Source organism: Phodopus roborovskii, unplaced genomic scaffold, assembly GCF_943737965.1.
Source record: "Phodopus roborovskii unplaced genomic scaffold, PHOROB, whole genome shotgun sequence".
NCBI lineage: Eukaryota > Metazoa > Chordata > Mammalia > Rodentia > Cricetidae > Phodopus > Phodopus roborovskii.
This window is the reverse complement of record NW_026126409.1, coordinates 35,771,901-35,785,617: the sequence shown is the minus strand read 5'-3', so window position 1 is coordinate 35,785,617 and position 13,717 is coordinate 35,771,901. Positions and strand designations below refer to the sequence as shown.

Genomic DNA, 13,717 nt, shown 5'->3' with positions numbered 1-13,717 from the left:
CAAGGATCTTTGTGGCGGGAACTCAGAGTCCAGCTGTTTTTGTTTTCAATATCTCTTAGCTACCACTATAAGATAAACATCTATAGACAATAAACACATTGCCTCAATATGGGTATGTTTTAGCAAAATTTGATTTTTGAACATTAATATATAAATTTTTGTGAATTTCATGTACCATAAATTATTCATTTATTTAATTGATCTTGATCTTAAAAAAATATATAATTGAGGGGGTACTTGAGAGAAAGGAATGAAGGTATGAGAGTGACTAAAATTCTTATTAAGTGTGTGAAACTGTAGAACAAGTGTGTGTGTGTGTGTGTGTGTGTGTGTGTGTGTGTCACAGGTTGTACCCAAACGGGCAGTAGGTTAAATTTTGCCAATGAGATGTTATTGTTTCCTAAAACCTGAGTTAGGCAATTTTTATGTTCTTTAAATATTTGTTATTCTTTTTGTTATGTAATCAGTGTTTGTTTCCATGTATACATGTGTTCATGGAGGGCAGATGAAGCAATCATAGCCCCTGAAACTGGAGCTCCAGGGTGTCATAAGCCACTTTGTGGTTGCTGGGAAGCAAAACCCAATCTGTGGAAAGAGTGGCCATTTTTCTTAATCACTGAGCCATCTCTTCAGCCCAGGGGTTGCCAATTCAAAACAAAAATTATTCTGCATGCTAGAACACAGAGAGGATATTGGCTACTTGGCTAGTTCTCCTTCAAGCTTATCTCAAGTTTCTGTTCTTAGGGACTGAGACCTTACTTGGAGATGTATACACCCAGACTTTTAAGGAGAACACTGGTTATGCATTTTACTCAACTGGACTGTCTCCATAAATTAGAATTGTTTCTCCTTAAGACTTTGTTTATCATTGTGAGGGAGGGTCACTCATTATCCTTCAAAGGTATGGTTATTGTTAGATTGCTCATGCCCCAACAAATGGCCCCATATCCATGAACATATAAGCACTAGTAAATGGACTCGGAGTTACTAACAACAACAAGAACAACAACAACAAGACAGTAGGAGTCTAGAACCAGACAGGCTGAGAGGCAGTAGGAAGAGTTAGAGTGAGTTAGTGATGGATATGATCAAAATACATTATATAAATGTATAAAAATTTCAAAGAATAAAAAAATTCTTTGCTCCTTAGAAATATAGACATTACTAAGGTCTTGTAAATTATCAGTGAACAACTTGCCTAGGTAAGCAGTGTTACTCATTAGTTAAATTGTGCTCCAAAGTTCACATATTGAAATCCCAACTTTCAATAGTATATACTCAAAGACTGGGCTCCTAAGTAGGTAACTATGTTACAGATCATCATAGCCATACATCAGGGAAGAGACACACTCCTTATGTTATGGTCTCTGCAGCTTGCTCCTTTTGATACACAGAACCACAGCATACAAATGACAACACTCTTACACATTTTGAGAAACTGGGTAATGTCTACAGTCTAGAGGCACATTTACTAAATCCCCAACGCTGCCCATGACCCATCAAAAAGTCTTAGTTTGGGGATTTAGTGACTGCCTCTAGATCATAGCAGTGAGCTAGAGGTGTTAGAATAAATGTGTCAGAGTGTTCTAATGCCTATCCTGGGCATCAATTAGAGACAGGAGAAAGCCATAGAGACAGTAAGAAAAGGAATGTGCTCTGAGGATCCTACCCTCCAGAGGACCCTGCCTACCTATCAGAAGCATGGGGATTTTTTTCAGCAAAGCAAAGTTCTCCTCCTGCCTTCAAGTCTGTACCCACACAGAAGCAGCCTGCAGGTCTTGAGAGCAGTTTTTAAAAATGGAGATGTACTGGAGGCCTGAAAGATGGTTAGTGGTTAGACTCTGCCAATTCTGATGACCCAAACTCAATCTTCAGGACTCATGGTTCTAGGAGGGAACTGACTTTTGCGTGTTGTTCCCTGACCTTCACATACATGTACTGTAGTACACACACACACACACACACACACACACACACACACAAAACAAACCAATAAATAATAGGTTTAGTAGATTTTTAAGTGGTGATGGGGTATATGTTCACATGCCAGAAGGGGCTTTCTTTGAAGTCAGATCACACTAAGTTCCCAGAAGCAATCACAATGTGATGCAACGATGCAGAAACCAAGAGAGATGCTGAGGTTTGCTTAAAGCAGCAGATTTGCTGGTGTTCAAGGAGAAAGCCCCAGCCCAGCCTAGACCTCTGGAGGTCAGGTATCATTCCCCAGCTTGTGCCTCTTCTGATCTTTTACCTTCAGATCCATACTAGGAAATAGAAAGATGTTTGTGTCTTGAAGAGGCTGGGAATTGGTTCATATCCCTAACTCAGACTTTTTATTGTTGAATTTTTCAGTTTGTTTAAATATGGACTTCAGGGAATCTGAACTTTAGATCAGAAATGACTGCATTGGCACAGCAGAAAGAATAATTCCTTTGCAGCATCACCAGGGGCTAAACTCCACAGGACCATTGCATTTTGAATTCAGAGATGGGAAATTAAAAATTTACTCATGTAAAACTGAACTGTGGCTAAGACTTACTTAGCGGCAACTACAGGCTACTATTTACAACACAATAAAACAGAAAGATTACCGCCATTATTTATCTGAACTGTCCCAAGGACCAGTGAACTTGTAAACTGCCTCATTGATATAGTGCCTCAACCTCCTGAATTCTGGATCATGAAAAGTTTCATGGTCATAAGGTCTGCTCTGTTAAATGAGTATTTCTGTACTATGCATATGAGTTATATTATTGTCTAAAATCATTTGAAATTGGTTACCTAAATCCCATTATTTAGTTATTTAGTCAAGAACACCAATAAAAGTTTTATTTTGATGAAACATTTTTTTAAGTCTTAAATATTATGATTTACCATAGAATCTACTGTGGATATGAAGCAGACAAATCAGAAATTCTGTCTACCAATATCATATTGAGAATCAGCCTTCTATCATTGCAAGAACATCAATTTATAAGTAGGAAATACTTGTTTTGGCTCATGTTTTTAGAGAGTTTGGTCCATGGTTGTTTAGTCTTTGTGCCTTAGTCCCATGGTAGCTCAGTACATAATGGTATGAGCTTGTAATGAAACAGAGCTGATCACTATGCAGTGGCTGGAAGAAAAAGAGAAAGGGAATTCTATTGTGGTCCCAATATCATATTCAAGGACCTGCCTCCAATAGTCAAGGACAAGCCTAACTTGTTTCCAAACTCCTACAGGTTGCATCAACTCTCAATAGCCCACATATTACAGACTAAGGCTTTCAACACATTAACACATACTATCAAAGGCCACGAGTTTGTGAAATGGGTAGAATCATTGAGGATTCCTCTAAATAAAAACAACAGAGTCAAATTGAATCTTTGTAAATGGACTCTTTATATGGCGACTTCAAGGCCACTGGTGCACAGACCAGTCCAAAGAAACATTTTTTTACAAAAAAGACTTCCTTTGTGTTTTCATGGAGCTCTTCTTTTTTCACAGCACCAGTGAGGAATTCTGCCAGGTTTTTCAATGGGATTCCTCCTGCATGTCTTAGGTAGGTTGTGAGAATGCACTTTATATACTGTAAGTTAAAATCTAAAAGGTTTAAATTTTTTCACTAAAAGTATCTGTGGTCAGTTCACTATCTTTTCTTGAGCTGCCTGTTGTTTTCTGAGGTGCTTGTGGGCTTATCCTCTCTCCTCCCTCAAGGAGGGAGGTTTAATTTGGAGGTAATAGCTACACAGTAGCAGCAAAGCAGAACAGAACAATGTTGGTATTAGAAAAACATGAATAATGACTGATGGAGAGAATTTAGAGCTATTTGCCTCAACCAAAGGAGCAGATAAATTTTTGTTTGTTTGTTTTTCTCTTGCTGCCTTCAAATTCCTCCTATTATTTTTCCCTTTTCTTCCACATTAGCTTTCTTGTCCTTATTGTGGGATCTTTCTTGACTAATGTGGGACAGCCCTCACTGTTTCTTTTTGGTGTAACTTGATGCTGTCTCTCATTCCTAACCTAAAGGCCCCCTTTCCTAGAACTTGATCCTGGTGAGTAGAATCTTTCCAGCGCCACCTGTCTCTGCCTCACAGGATCCTTTGTCTAGCTCCTTGGGATGGTCTAGCTTGTTCTTAATACTGCCCTCTTTCCTTTGCCCTAGCACTCTGTTGTCTTGACTCAGTCACTAGCTACAAGTTCATAGAAGATCCCAACTTGTAAGACTGCAGGGCAGGCTCCCTGGTGCTTTCAACAGAGACAGCCTGTGTCTTCACATCAGTACCCAGTCCACAGTGGATTTATGTGTGTAGACAGCCCTGACTCTACCAGAGGCAACAAGGGGACATTGAAGATAGATACCACAGCACTTTTATTCTTGAGAACTCCAGTCAGGAAAATCTGTATTTCAATTAATTTCCTTTTAGAATTCTTTTAAGCTCCATCATTTATAGGCTAGAATAAGATGAATAAGACTGACAAGGATTTGGGGGTTACTTCTTAATGACTCTTCCTTAGTGGCCATGATTATTTATATTCTATAAGTCGTCAACTTTGAGTATCCTGGCCAAAACATTGAAATAAAAGAGAAAAACTTCTTAATTGACATTCTTTTAGATGTGTTTCCATGGCATCCTGGCCTCATTGTTCATGGTAATTATCAATGTCATAATTTTCCACATTTTTGGCAGAGTCTGTCTTCCCCACTGTCTCGAAACTCCACAGAGCATGTGCCAAGTCTGCTTTGTTTATAATTATATCCATAAGGTCTTACACAACATCTAGCTAGCATGAGACATTTTGAATTTAAAATTGGATGAACTAGTAAATAATTAGACATGTAGGTGACATCATTCAATTTTTTCCTGCTCCATTCTCTAATAGAATAAATTCTTATTTTTTGCATATAAACAAAGCTTCACTTCCAGTGACGAAAAATGCAGACATCATATAACCTACCTATTCACTTTGGCTATGAATCTAAAAGTTCTTCTGAATAGTAATTTTAGAAAAATAAATATGTATTTATTAATTTATTATGTAAAATTGATGATTTATTGCTACTCAGCCTCTGGGATCATGGAGACAGAAAAACCCAAAAGGAGTTGATTTCCTTCAAGCATTTAGGAAGTGTGAACAAAATTGATAAATAATTACTCATAATAAAAGGTGATCTGTTAAGACAGAGTTATGTATTGCAAGGTAACCGTTTTAGGGTATATGTCATGTTTCAGGCTCTATGTCAATACAATTTCTTGGTTGGCTTCTCACAGTTGTTCCCTGAGTTATGATTTATTGCTCCTCCCTTACCCAGGGAGAAAACAGACACAGTGAATTTAAGCTTTTGAATCATGTACTGTCTAATCTATCTGACTTTCAACCAGACTATCTTTACTTCATGGAGTGTGATTAAGAATCGTGGATCTAATTCTTCATGTATGAAGCACTTTAAAACCTAAATAAGTAAGAATAGACATATTGATAATGGTGACTCTACTATTTATTGAACACCTTTTTGTGCCAAGCAGTACATTAACCTTTTTGTAAAAGCTATTTCCTTTGTCTTTAAAAGTAGCTCTAAGACATTGGAATTATTCTTTCTCATCATAAGACATGGAGGCTCATTTAGCTTTAAGTAACCTGCCTGAAGTCACATAGTAAGAGGTAAAGCTACGATCTGAAATGAGTTATAAAAATTTTTTTTATGCATATAGAGTATTTTTTATTTAATTTTATATAACAAAGTCCAATTAAATGAAAACAAACATTTATACACAATATTTGGGAATTTGGGCGTCGTTCTTTCCAAACTACTTCCTGCTGGTAAGGGGCACTGTCTTGGGGGATTCGAAGAAGATTCAGATATCCTAGCTGTAGTCTGTAGGGCTGTTTTGTCCAGCTGTTTGGAATGTAGGATCAGCTTGTACTCTGTTTCAGGCGGTCTGGTGTGATCAAACCACATTAGTCTGGAAGGAATCCACATCTTTTCATTTTCTGTGGAAACAAAAATAGAAATACTTTTCCCCAGTAACTTGTTCTTCAACTTAAATTTTGGAGTCAAAGCGTTTTTTTTTTTTTTTTATTATTATTTTACATGTCGATCCCAGTTCCCTCTCCCTCCCTTCCTCCCTCCCCCCAATCCCTCCCTCCCTCCTTCCCTCCCTTTTGCCCTCTCTACCCTCTCCCATGCACTCTAAACACCCTCCCCTCCCAACCCCCCACCACAATACAATATGTAGGGGAATGCCATCCAGTTGGGGTCATGTAGATCTGACAGGTCCTGTGAAGTAGGGACTAGGGCTTCTCTCCTATCTCTAGAATAAGGCAGTTATCCCTCCATGGGGGATATGTTTGCAAAGTCCTTTTGTGCACCAGGGATACATCCTGGCTCCACTGTCTGAGGTCTCTTAGACTGCTCAGACCTTCTGGCTGAGATCCATATTCAGGGGGGTCCGAGTCAGACCCCTGTTGGCTTCCCAGCTATCAGTCTAGTGGCCCTTAGCTCCTCCTTGTTCAGGTAAGCTGTCTCTATGTACTTCTACCGCATGGTCTTGTCCTCTCCATCTGCTTCTGGGTTCTAGTTTGACTCAGTGTTTATGTATGGGTGTTTGCTCCTGTTTTCAACAGGCATTAGTTGAGGACTCCATGGAGAAGTTAGTTGTTGATCTCACTCTCCGGGAAGGGCATTTATGATAGCCTTTCCATGGAAGCTGAGATTGTTAGTTGGGAGCAGTCTTGTAGTTCCCTCGACCTTTCTTTGTGTTCAACTTTATCTTCAAACCAATATTGGCTCCCTCTTTTATGTTCTCTCTCTCTGTCTCTGTCTCTCTCTCTCTTTCCTATTTTCAATTCCTAACCAGGCTCAATCCTCCTGGTCGCACATGCCTTCCTCTCCTCCCTCTCATTTTCTCCTACTTCTCTCTCCATTAGCTGTCCTCCCCCACTATAACTGAGGTCTGGGGGACTTGTCCCTTCCCAGTTCTGTGAGGGACTTTATATGAATCTCTTAGAATACAACTTGTATCCTAGTTCCTCTGGTGATGTGAATTATAGGCTGGTGATCATTTGATCTAGGTCTAAAATCCATATATGAGTGAGTACATACTGTGTTCCTCTTTTTGTGACTGGGTTACCTCATTCAGGATGGTTTCTTCAAGTGCCATCCACTTGCCTGCGAATTTCAAGATACCATTATTTTTTTCTGCAGAGTAGTATTCCATTTTGTAGATGTGCCACATCTTCATTAACCATTCTTCAATTGAAGGGCATCTAGGTTGCTTCCAGGTTCTTGCTATTACAAATAGTGCTGCTATGAACATAGTTGAACAGATGTCTTTGTTGCATTGATGTGAATCCTTTGGGTATATGCCTAAGAGGGGGATTGCCGGGTCCTGTGGTAAACTAATTCCCATTTTCCTGAGGAATCGCCATACTGATCTCCAAAGTGGCTGTATGAGTTTGCACTCCCACCAGCAGTGGAGGAGTGTTCCACTTTCTCCACATCCTCTCCAACATAAGTCATCACTGGTGTTTCTAATTTTAGCCATTCTGGCAGGGGTAAGATGGTATCTCAAAGTTGTTTTGATTTGCATTTCCCTGATAGCTAAGGATGTGGAGCATTTTCTTAAGTGTCTTTCAGCCTTTTTGATTTCCTCCATTGAGAATTCTTTCTTCAGTTCTGTACCCCATTTTTTAATAGGGTTATTTGGTGTTTTGTTGACTAGTTTCTTGAGTTCTTTGTATATTTTGGAGATCAGCCCTTTGTCGGATATAGGATTAGTGAAAATCTTTTCCCAGTCAGTGGGCTGCCGTTTGGTCTTGTCAACTGTGTCCTTTGCCTTACAGAAGCTTCTAAGTTTGAAGAGGTCCCATTTATTAATTGTTTCTTTCAGTGTCTGTGCCCCTGGAGTTATGTTCAAGAAGCGGTCTCCTATACCAATTTGTTCAAGGGTACCTCCTACTTTCTCTTCTAAGAGGTTCAATGTGGCTGGATTGATGTTGAGGTCTTTGATCCATTTGGACTTGAGTTTTGTGCATGGCGACAGACATGGGTCTATCTGCAGTCTTCTACACACCCTCATCCAATTGTGCCAGCACCATTTGTTGAAGATGCTGTCTTTGCCCCATTGTATCATTTTAGCTGTTTTGTCGAAAATCAGGTGTTCATAGGTGCATGGATTAATATCAGGATTTTCAATTCGATTCCATTGGTCTACCTGTCTATTTTTATGCCAATACCAGGCTGTTTTCAGAACTATAGCTCTGTAGTAGAGCTTAAAGTCAGGAATGGTGATGCCTCCTGATGTTCTTTTATTGTATAGGGTTGTTTTGGCTATCCTGGGTCTTTTGTTTTTCCATATAAAGTTAATTATTATCCTTTCAAGGTCGGTGAAGAATTGTGGTGGGATTTTAATGGGGATTGCATTGAATCTGTAGATTGCTTTTGGTAAGATTGCCATTTTTACTATGTTTATCCTACCTATCCAAGAGCATGGGAGGTCTTTCCATTTTCTGGTATCTTCTTTAATTTCTTTCTTTAGAGTCACAAAGTTCTTATTATATAGATCTTTTACTTGTTTGGTAAGCGTTACACCAAGATACTTTATGTTGCTTGTGGCTATTGTAAAGGGTGATGTTTCTCTGATTTCTTTCTCTGCCTCTTTGTCGTCTGAAAAAAATAGGGCTACTGATTTTTTTGAGTTTATCTTGTATCCTGCTAGTTTGCTGAAGGTGTTTATCAGCTGTAGGAGTTCCCTGGTAGAGTTTATTGGGTCGCTTATGTAAACTATCATATCATCTGCAAATAGAGACAGTTTGACTTCTTCCTTTCCAATTTGGATGCCCTTGATCTCCTTTTGTTGTCTTATAGCATTAGCTAGAACTTCTAGTACGATATTGAAGAGATATGGAGAGAGAGGACAGCCTTGTCTTGTTCCTGATTTTAGAGGAATTGGCTTAAGTTTCTCTCCATTCAGTTTGATGTTGGCAGTTGGTTTGCTGTATATTGCTCTTATTATGTTTAGGTATGTTCCTGTTATCCCTGACCTCTCTAATACCTTTATCATGAAAGGGTGTTGAATTTTATCGAAGGCTTTTTCTGCATCTAGGGAGATAATCATATGGTTTTTCTTTTTCAGTTTGTTTATATGGTGGATCACGTTGATAGATTTTCGTATGTTAAACCATCCCTGCAATCCAGGTATGAAGCCTACTTGATCATGGTGGATGATTTCTCTGATGTATTTTTGAATTCGGTTTGCCAGTATTTTATTGAGTATTTTTGCATCGATGTTCATCAGGGATATTGGTCTGTAGTTTTCTTTCTTAGTTGTGTCTTTGTGAGGTTTGGGTACCAAAGTTATTGTGGCCTCATAAAAAGAGATTGGCAATAAACCTTCTGTTTCTATCTTGCGGAACAGTTTGAGGAGTAGTGGTATTAGTTCTTCCTTGAATGTCTGGTAGAATTCTGCACTGAATCCATCTGGCCCTGGACTTTTTTTCGTTGGGAGGCTTTCGATGACTGCTTCTATTTCATTTCGGGTTATAGGTCTATTTAAGTTGTTTGTCTGTTCTTGATTTAATTTTGGTAAGTGATAGTTATCCAGAAACTTGTCCATTTCCTTTGAATTTTCAATTTTTGTGGAATACAGATTTTCGAAGTATGACCTGAAAATTGTCTGGATTTCCTCTGTGTCTGTTGTTATGTTCCCCATTTCGTTTCTGATTTTGTTAATTTGCATGTTCTGTCTCTGCTTTTTCGTTAATTTGGATAAAGGTTTATCAATCTTGTTAATTTTCTCAAAAAACCAACTCTTTGTTGCATTGATTTTTTGTATTGTTTTCCTGGTTTCTATTTTGTTGACTTCAGCCCTCAAGTTGATTATTTCCTGGCGTCTGCTCCTGCGGGGTGAATTCGCTTCTCTCTGTTCTAAGGTTTTCAGTTGCGCTGTTAATTCATTTATGTGACTATCCTCTGTTTTCTTCATATGGGCACTTAGTGCAATGAACTTCCCTCGTAGCACTGCTTTCAAGGTGTCCCATAAGTTCGGGTATGTTGTATCCTCATTCTCGTTGAATATTAGAAAGTCTTTAATTTCTTTCTTTATTTCTTCTTTGACCCAGGACTGGTGCAATTGCACATTGTTAAGTTTCCATGAGTTTGCAGGTTTTCTGCTATTTGTATTGTTGTTGAATTCCAATTTTAAAGCATGGTGGTCCGATAAGATACAGGGACTATTTCTATTCTCTTGTATCTGTTGAGGTTTGTTATGTCTCCTAGTATGTGGTCGATTTTAGAGAAGGTTCCATGTGGAGCAGAGAAGAAGGTATATTCTTTTGTCTTTGGACGGAATGTTCTATAGATGTCTGTTAGCCCCAGTTGAGACATAACTTCTGTTAGTTCTTTTGTTTCTTTGTTGAGTTTCTGATTTGTGGTCCTGTCTAGTGTTGAGAGTGGTGTATTGAAGTCTCCCACTATAAGTGTGTGAGGTTTTATATGAGCTTTGAGTTTTAGTAGTGTTTCTTTTTACGAATGTGGGTGGCTTTGTATTAGGGGCATAGATGTTCAGAATTGAGACTTTGTGTTGATGGATTTCTCCTGAGATGAATATGAAATGACCGTCTTCATCTCTTTTGACTAGTTTTGGTTTGAAGTCTAGCTTGTTTGATATTAGGATAGCTACGCCTGCTTGCTTCTTATTTCCATTTGATTGGAAAATCTTTTCCCAACCCTTTACCCTGAGGTAATGTCTATCTTTGGAGCTAAGATGTGTTTCTTGTATGCAGCAGAAGGATGGATTCTGTCTTCGTATCCATTCTGTTAATCTGTGTCTTTTTATAGGTGAGTTAAGACCATTAATGTTGAGGGTGAGTAAGGTCCATTGATTGTTGATGGTTGTTTGATTTAGGTTTGTTGTTGGCAGTGGTATTGTGTATATATTTGTTCTGCTTCACCCTAGGTTTCTGGTGTAGTTGGATTATCTGTTACCTACTTTTTTGTGGGAGTAGTTACCTTCCTTGGGTTGGAATTTTTCTTCCAATACTTTCTGTAGGGCTGGATTTGTAGATACATATTGGGAAAATCTGGTTTTGTCATTGAATATCTTGTTCTCTCCATCTATATTGACTGAGAGTTTTGCTGGATATAGTAGCGTAGGCTGGCATCCGTGTTCTCTTAATACTTTTAGAACATCTATCCAGGACCTTCTGGCCTTGAGGGTTTCCATGGAGAAGTCAGGTGTAATTTTGATAGGTCTGCCTTTATATGTTACCTGTCCTTTTTCCTTCGCTGCTCTTAATATTTTTTTCTTTATTCTGTATGCTAGGTGTTTTGATTATTATATGTCGAGGGGTCTTTTTTCTTTGGTCCAGCCTATTTGGGGTTCGGTATGCTTCTTGTACTTTCATGGGCATGTCCTTCTTCAGATTTGGAAAGTTTTCCTCGATGATTTTGTTGAATATGTTTTCAGCACCTTTGAGCTGGGCTTCCTCACCTTCCTCTATGCCTATTATTCTTAGGTTTGGCCTTTTCATGGTGTCCCACATTTCCTGGATATTGTGTGTTAAGGATTTGTTGGATTTATGGTTTTCTTTGGTCGATGAATCTATTTCTTCTAGTTTATCTTCTGCGCCTGAGATTCTCTCTTCCATCTCTTGAATTCTATTGGTTATGCTTGTGTCCGTGGTTTCCGATTTTTTGCCCAGCTTTTCAATTTCCAGCTTTCCTTCCATTTGTGTTGCCTTTATTTTCTCAATTTCGGTTTTCAAATCTTGAACCGTTTCCTTCACCTGGTTAATTGTTTTTTCTTGGCTTTCTGTACTTTCCTTAAGGAATTTGTTCATTTCTTCCACTTTTTTGTTTGTTTTTTCCTCTATTTCTTTAAGGGATTTTCTCATATCTTCTTTGAGGGCCTCTATCATTTTTATGATGGTGATTTTTAAGTCGTACCCTTCTGCTTCCTCTGCTTTGTTGTTGTGTTCCATTCTAGTTGGTGTAGATTCCCTAGATTCTGGTGGTGTCATGTTTGTCTTTCTGTTGTTAGGTGTTCTCTTGTATTGCCTTCTTCCCATAGTTTCTTCCTGTAGGTGTTGGTGGTGTCTCTTCCCTCTCTCTATGGTCCTTCCCAGATGGGCCTATGTGGATCAAAGATTCAATGTCTGTATCTCTGTGTGGTCCAAGCTCTCTAGGAGGCTTCTCTATGGCCAATAGCCGGCAGAAGAGGACGAGGGCTGGACTGGAACTTGAGGAGGTTTTGCAGGGTAGTGGGGTCTCACTGGAAACTGGCGCTCTCCAGCTGAGACCTCGTTCTTTGGCAGGGGCCCGGATTTGTGGGTCAAGGATCTTGCCTGCAGGAACTCCAAGTGGACCCGCAGAGATAGGCGGATCTCTGGGAGGGGCCTGGGACTCCAGCAGAGGACTGGAGGCGGGGTCAGGGACCAAGCTGGTGGAAATTACAGGTGGTCCCACGTGGATAGTCAGGTCTCCTTTGTTCGGAGTTGCTCCGAGAGGTCTCCGAAGTAGGGTGGACTGTTGGCTCCACCCTCTGTCCCAGTGCTCAACCAGAGCGGCAGGACCGTAGGTGGGGTAGGGCACAGGGTAGGGGGGGGTAGGCTGGAGGTTGGGATGGGTGGGGGTGTATCAGAGCTCCAAGGGTGCTCTCAAAGGGGACCGGAGACAGGAGCAGCAGGATCAGGGGCCAATCCAGGGCGATTTATAATAATTTTGAAACTATAATCTTAACAAACATTTTTTTTTCTCAGTAAGAAGTAAAGGAAGGGTCTGTAATGATTTATGATGATTTTTAACCTACCCTCTTTCCAATTTTTCCCAGTATTCTACATAGTAAGAAAAACTTCCCCAGTAAGAAACTATAGAAATGATTCCTGATAGTATAGTCTTAAAATAACTTTTAAAAATGACTCTTACAGGATGTTTTTCTTTTGACATTAACACAGGCCAGATTAATCTAGTGTCATCAGTGACAAGGAGATGATAACCCTTAGAAACTTCAACAAATACTGCATGTCAGCACTGGAGTTTGAAGATTTTCTTTCTTTTTACTTTGTGTGTGTGTGTGTGTGTGTGTGTGTGTGTGTGTGTGTGTGTGTGTGTGTCCATCTGGACTCTTGTGCTTTTAATGTCCCTAAATGTATGTTTTTTATCTTATAGTGTTGCCAGGATAATTCAGAAAATATTTACCACCATCAACTCATGTGGAAAAACACATCTGCTCCCCATGGGAAAGATTAAACATTGGTTAGCATGTATATTACCAGTAAGGACAGCCTCTTGAGTTCCTGTTTCTTCAATCAAAACTCATTCATCCATGGACCAATCTGCTCCTAACTTTGTAAACAGCTATCCAGTAATAATCCCTTTAAAATTGATAATATTTCCAGGCAATTGAATACAGTTTCATGCATGCATTTATGGCTATCATGTTCATCTCAGTGGTATCATGAGCTGTTAGAGTGATGAGAGGGAGAACAAGAGCTTTTAGAAACCTGAACATGTGACTTACATGACAAGACTTTAGTCACGTCTTCAGCCTTAAAACACTTCTTTGTCTTTGCAAAGCAAATAGATAGAACTAGAAGAAACTATCCTAAATGAGGTAACCCAGTCACAGAAAGACAAACATAGTATGTACTCACTCATATATGGATATTAGACATAGAGCAAAGGTTTACCAGAATACAATCTACACCTCCAGAGAAACTAGTAACAAGGAGAGCCCTA

The 13,717-nt window shown here is 39.3% G+C and overlaps 1 pseudogene; it reads right to left on the bottom strand.

Annotated features, from left to right (window-relative positions):
* Positions 1-12,797: 12,797 nt before the first annotated feature.
* On the bottom strand, positions 12,798-12,877 carry LOC127220502 (uncharacterized; annotated as a pseudogene).
* Between the last annotated feature and the right edge of the window lie 840 nt (positions 12,878-13,717).